Genomic DNA, 6,000 nt, shown 5'->3' on the forward strand with positions numbered 1-6,000 from the left:
ACAGTGTCACTGACATGGTGCGAGCCGGGCCAGGGCTGGCTGGGGATCGAGTGCCTGTTTAGAATGCTGGAGGTGCCCACACCGGTCCCAGCACTGAGCAAGCCTACAACACACGCGCACAAGGCATTTTTTTGGGTGGTGGGTTTTGGTGTTTTTTTTGAGTCTGTGGGCAATGAGGCTGCAAAGCCAACTAGTGTTTCCATCGGTAGAGTACAAAAATAAGGGGGTGCAACAAACCAAAGCGTGACTAAGGGCAGCTCCTGCTGAGCCAGGGGCTTTGCCTCTACACTCCGCTGGTGGGAGCTCCCTGATGCACTCAAGTCTCGGCTGCAAGCCCAGAGCTTTTCCTCCTACAGGCACTGAAGGATTGGAAGGACCCTAGTGTATCCAAGGCTTTAATTGTGCTGCTGGCAAGGATGCTTGCCTGGAAGAAAGATCAAACCCAAGCACAAGTCCCCATTCTTGCCTTACTTCCTAAAACCTTTTCTTTCTCCTGTTTCTCAGGGCAGCGTCTCTGTGATGCCAGCCCAGGGGGGCTCCCATGGGCAGGGATCTGCTCCCTGTTGCCCCAGCACAGAAGCAGCCAGGAAACAGGCAGCTTCTCCTGAAAAGCCCCACCGGTTTCTCACAGCTGCCTTGCCAGGAACACTCTTGTGACGAGGCAGATGGCAGGGAGGCGTCCAGCCACAGGGCAGGCATTGCAGCAAGGAGCCACCGTGGGCTGGCAGGCATCCTGTGCTGTCAGCTCTGCTCATGCGCCTGTGGCGTGGTGCCTGACGAGCTGTTTCTCCAAGCTCGTGGTACAAGGCTGCGGATCCCAGGGTGGGACACGGGACTTCCCTGAAACTGTGGCCCCAGGTCAGAGGTGTGCTGGCATGCAGAGCCCCGAGGCCACGGTCACATCCCACTGGCTCCGCGAAGACGCTGCAGGCTCATCTTTCCCTAAACCTGTGGGACTGGGTGTGTGGGCAGGAGGGAAGCACACCACATGAAAGCAGGGAGCACCATGTACAGACCCACATGGGCAGCCTTGCCCACAGGGCTCATCTCCATCCTCAGCGTGAGGGAGGGGACAGTGGTGGGGTGGGGACAGAGCTGGCAGGACGGAGGGGGAAATTATGCTCTGCTTGGAATAAAGCAGGCAAATGTTTGCCACTTTTCTTAAAACTGGCCAATACTACCCAAGGCCTTCAATCACAAGCAAGAAACCACATTTTGAATGACCTTGGCTCACCACCATGAGCTCACAGCCAGCACCGGTGAGCAGCCGGGTGATGCAGAGGCTGAGCCCTTGCACCGGCTCTCAGGGCAGGAGGCTCCCTGAAGCAGCCCCGTGTGCCAGGCGGCCCATGACCACCACTGTGTCCTTATCCAGAGGTGCAGCAAGGATGGGGTCCCCTGCAGGATGTCAGAACACCCGGGTACCCCCTCTGAGCCCCCACCAGCGCATCAGAGGGGCTCTGAACAAGCAGGGGACTGTTAGAGGCAGCTGTGTGGGACTCTCCGACAGGGCTGCTGCTTAGCTTCCCAAGGTCTGGAGGTGAAGAAGACCATGGGGCTGCTGCAGACGTCTCCCTGTGGGCAGCAGCAGGCAGCAGGACAGGCGTCAGGAGACGAGCGGGGAGAGCATGGGGGTGCCTGTGGCCATGCCTCCTCCACCTAGGGGTGTGTGTGCAAGCACTGCATTCCACTTTCCCCCAAAATGTCATGCCACTTTCTGACCTGAAGCAGTCTCTTATTCCCCAGTTATCTACATTTAACTCAGTCACATGAGGGACTTTTCCCCCTGAAGGTCCAAACAGAACCTGCTTCCCCATTCTTGGCTACTGCATTGTTCCGCAAGGAGAGTTCAAGTAACCTGGAGGTATGTGGTTTGTGTCAGCATCTCTCCGTTAGCTCTCCTGTGCAGTGAATTTTCTCTTTCACCATTGCTATTGCATGGAGAAACTCTCTGCTCTGAGGTTCCCTTGAGTCCCTGGAGCTGTTGGGGCAAAACTAACATTTTAGGAGGACTTGAGCACCAGGAAGTCTCTGCGTATCCACCGCCCTCCTGCTGTGCCACAGCAGCCAGTTCAGGAGGTAGGAGCGTCCCTGTTAGGGCATAAGCCACCTTTCCATTGCCATCCTGCAGCTATCTGGCAACGTGCCTCAGCCCAGTGAGGTGACACTGCTCCAGCACCCCTTTCCTGAGCTCTGGGAGGGGATGTGGGAAGGTGTCAGTTCAGCCCAATTCCATTTTGCACTGAGCAAGATCATTTTGCTTCCCTCTGATGTTTGCAATTGGTTTTGAGGACCAGCATCCCATGGAGGGTTCCCACTTGCAGAGGTGTAATCATGTCCCTCGACGCTGTTGTGCAGTGCGGCAGCCAGAGAAGCTGTCCTGTCGCAGGGCGACTGTTCCTTCAAATCTTTGGCATCACACTATGTTTGTTTGGTCTCAGACCTCACACTGGGAACGCAGTCTGAGGGAAAAGAGGGGTCTTTCTTCTTCTTTGGCAGGACATTAATAAAAACTAGATTCCCAATGCAGGCTGGGGCTCCCTGGTGGCCTCCCAAAAAGGTTGGGGATGGCCAGTAGAGCTGTCCCACAGCTTCCCATTCCCTCCCTGTGCCACAGTCCTTCTGGGGAAAGCTCTGCACCAGAGAGGCATCACATCTGAAGTCCCAGCTCTGCCAGTCCCTTTTCCCACCATTTTCCAGCTGGAGCTGTAAAAGCAGCCCCAGCATAGTATCTCAGAGCCCCACACCTGTGGGTGCCCCCAGTCTGGGGCAGCGCTTTGTCAGCCTGGCCGCCTGGCTTAGCAATCTCTAAATTTAAGTGTATAAGTAGTGTTGTTTCTCCCCCCTAATAGTGGAGTTTCCTTTTGATAGCTGGTTACTGTCTGTGTAAAGGCGCACAGCCCTGAGGATCACCCCTCAGCCAGAGGGCATGTTTCCAGTTCTTTACGCATCCCAAAATGCAACAAGAAATCCCTGGAGAGCTATTTCTCCTGCCGGCGCACCAGGGCTTGCTCCGGCTGAGTGTGACACACTTTCTCTTCCCAGCCTTAGTCCAAACAGCATTTTCTCATCCTTTCCCCACCAAACTGCTGCATGGGCAGCCAGATCCTTCCCTGCCCGGTGGGCTTCCAGGGTGCAGCCCCAGCTAGCCGACTGCTAGAGGGCAGAAGCCACCCATGCTGGTCCTGAGACGGGGAGACCATCCTTTGTTCCAAGACAAGGACTTCCTGCTGTCACACTGCTGATTTAGCCAAAAACCCCAAAAGCCTGGCGGCACCAGGCCTCAGCTCCAAGTGACCTTGGCAAGTGATTCCTCACGTGTTCCCAGGGCTCTGAGTCCTTGGTGGCGAAGGGAGGAGCACAGACCCCCTCTGAAGAGGGGCACAGGGGAGGTCATGGACTGCTGGTATTTCTGCCTCAAGCTGTCACTGCTCCTGGTGGCGGGACACTATGTGCCCAGCAGAGCAATGCCAGCGTGATGGCACAGGCATGGCAGATGGTGGCACACACAGAGCAGACAGTGGCACAGGCAGATGATGGCACAGACAGGACACATGCTGACACTTGCAGTGATGGCACACACAGGACAGACTTCACTTCTCACCACCGGGGCAGGGAGGGCAGCACGAGGTGCCCAGAGCAGCCTGGGATGTGCCTGGGTGGCTGCAAGGACCTGTTTGCAGGGATGGCAGCAAAGAGACCGGCTGCAGCACAAGGGCAGGAGAGTGGGTGCTGCGACTGTTTGGCCCAGGCTCAGCCAAGTGAGACCATCCTCTCCCATTTCGCTTCCAGCCCTTGGCAGCCATCCTGGGCTGCTTCCCGTCAGCAGCTCTGCCTGTCCCCACTGCCCAGGCCCTGCAGGATCCCAACACAAACCCACTGACATGTGAGCACCAGATAGATCTCTCCCAGCTGCTGATGGCTCCCAGTTTGGGCAAACACTGCTGGGAGTTTGCTTTTCCAGAGACACTCCCTCTGCATCTGCCTCCCAGCAGCAGCTTTCCAGCACCCAGGCTCATCATCTTCCAGCAAAACCAGCACTCCCCAGGGCTGCCTGGGGAGCAGGAATGAGCTTTGTAGAGCGACTGTGCTGAGATCAGGCTGTTGAACTGATCCATACCCAGGCCAGGGAATTAATCAGCTTTAACCAATTTATTAAGGTTTTTTTCATATTTAACCCTTCTGCTTCACCACCATTGCCCACTCTGGGGCTTTTCGTATGAACCCTCCTGCTGAATTCCTGGTGCACCCGTGGCTCCCCCTTCTCTCTTTAGGGTTTTTTCTCAAATGACTCAAAACTCAAAAATGGGAGTCAGACAACCCCAAATCCTGAAATTTTAAAAAAAGAAAGTTTGTGAGCTGCAGAGATTTTCACTGTTAAGCTTTTCAGTTTTTGAACATAACTGCAAGGCTGGACTTTTATTTGTCTTTCAGGGAGAACTGGAGCTTCTGATCTCATCGTGGGATGCCACCAGCTGCAATTTAATAAAATCATGTGCTATGAATCTCTCAAAAAGCCCTTGAGAGCTTCATTCATTTCCTCTTCCTCCATATGCTACAAAACAGTACAATTTATGAGCAGCTGGATGCTCCTGAGGATGCACAGGGGTCTCTCCAGCTGGAGGTGGACACCCTCAAATGCACCCCAGTGCTGCAGGTTACCTGCTTCTACCCCAAAACAAAGACATCTCTGTGGGTCTTCTTCAGGCCACTTCAGAAAGGTCAGCTGGCTCAGTGCAAACCTCTGAAAAATGAAAAAAGAGTTGCTTCAGCATGAAGCAGGTCAGGGGCTGCTTCATGTCCCTTGCCCCACTTCCATGGTGCAGCATCTCGCTCAGCTCTGGGAGCATCCCAGCTGGCGGCAGAGTTTCAGCCTCAGAGTCCAGCCTCCCTACTTCACTAACGTGTGCAAAATATTTTGAAGAAACATGGTCCCACAAAGGGTGTTATGTGCTGCAGGACAGAAGTGCAAGCAGGACCCATGCCTGGAGTATCACCAGTTAAACATAGTCCCTGAGGCTGAAGCAGGTTGCAGAGGTGATGAAGTCTGGAGAAAGGAGATGGAGAATAGCTGTGCCCTGGAATGATCTCTGAGGCCTTCAGGGCTGCTAATGCTTCACTCAAAGCCACCACCCTGCCCTTTTAAGATATGTTTGTGCTTTGTAACTGGGACAAAAGGAAAGGAAAAACCCACCCAGGTTCATTTGTGGGAAGCTGGCTGTGTGACCTCCAGGTGCTCCTCTGCACTCGCAGGGATGGGGTTGTGGTTGGGAAGGGCGTGGGAAAGATGCTCATCCCACCTTCAGGTTCACGCCTGCTCTCAGGTTTCAGCAGGTGAGTTGGATGAAACTACAGAGTGCAATTTTTCCAGCTTCAGCTGGTTTTTGCTCTTTTGTGGGGAGGAAGAGCAATCATCGCTTCACTTGCTGCTGATGGGAGCTGCAGGGAGCCGCTGACCTGCCACAGGGAAAAATCTTCCTTTGCTGGAAAGATTTTTTCAGCATGAAGTCCCTGGGAAGGGCTGATGTTAAACCCTCAGTGCAGACTAATAACTTTTTGCATGAGTGTGAAATTTGGCAGAAACCAGGGGTGCAGCCAGCTTACCAGAGGTATGCTCTGCAGCCAGCAGCTGCTTGTCTCCTTTCCAAGGAGCAGCCGGTGATGTCCAGCTCCTGAAACATTACCTGTGCTGGGTGTTGGAGGAGCTGCCCAGGCTGGTGAGTCCTCAGGAGAGCTGAAGTCAGTCTAGGTGTGTGGTAAGCTGCTGTCAAGGCAGAAATGATCCTGTGTCAACCAGACGGGAGCTGGGCAGAGGCTGGTGTGGATGAAAGACTGCATCCCGTTCCCAGCATGTCCTTCCTCTGCTCCAGCCCGGTCCCCCTCCTGCCAGAGGGCTGTTGTGTCCTTGGGACTGTGTTCTGTTTGCACTGGCAGCATTTTGGTAGCAGGAGGCTGCAGGGGTGGCTTCTGTGAGGAGGCAACAGGAGCCATCCCCATGTT

Source organism: Phalacrocorax carbo, chromosome 18, assembly GCF_963921805.1.
Source record: "Phalacrocorax carbo chromosome 18, bPhaCar2.1, whole genome shotgun sequence".
Taxonomy (NCBI): Eukaryota; Metazoa; Chordata; class Aves; order Suliformes; family Phalacrocoracidae; genus Phalacrocorax; species Phalacrocorax carbo.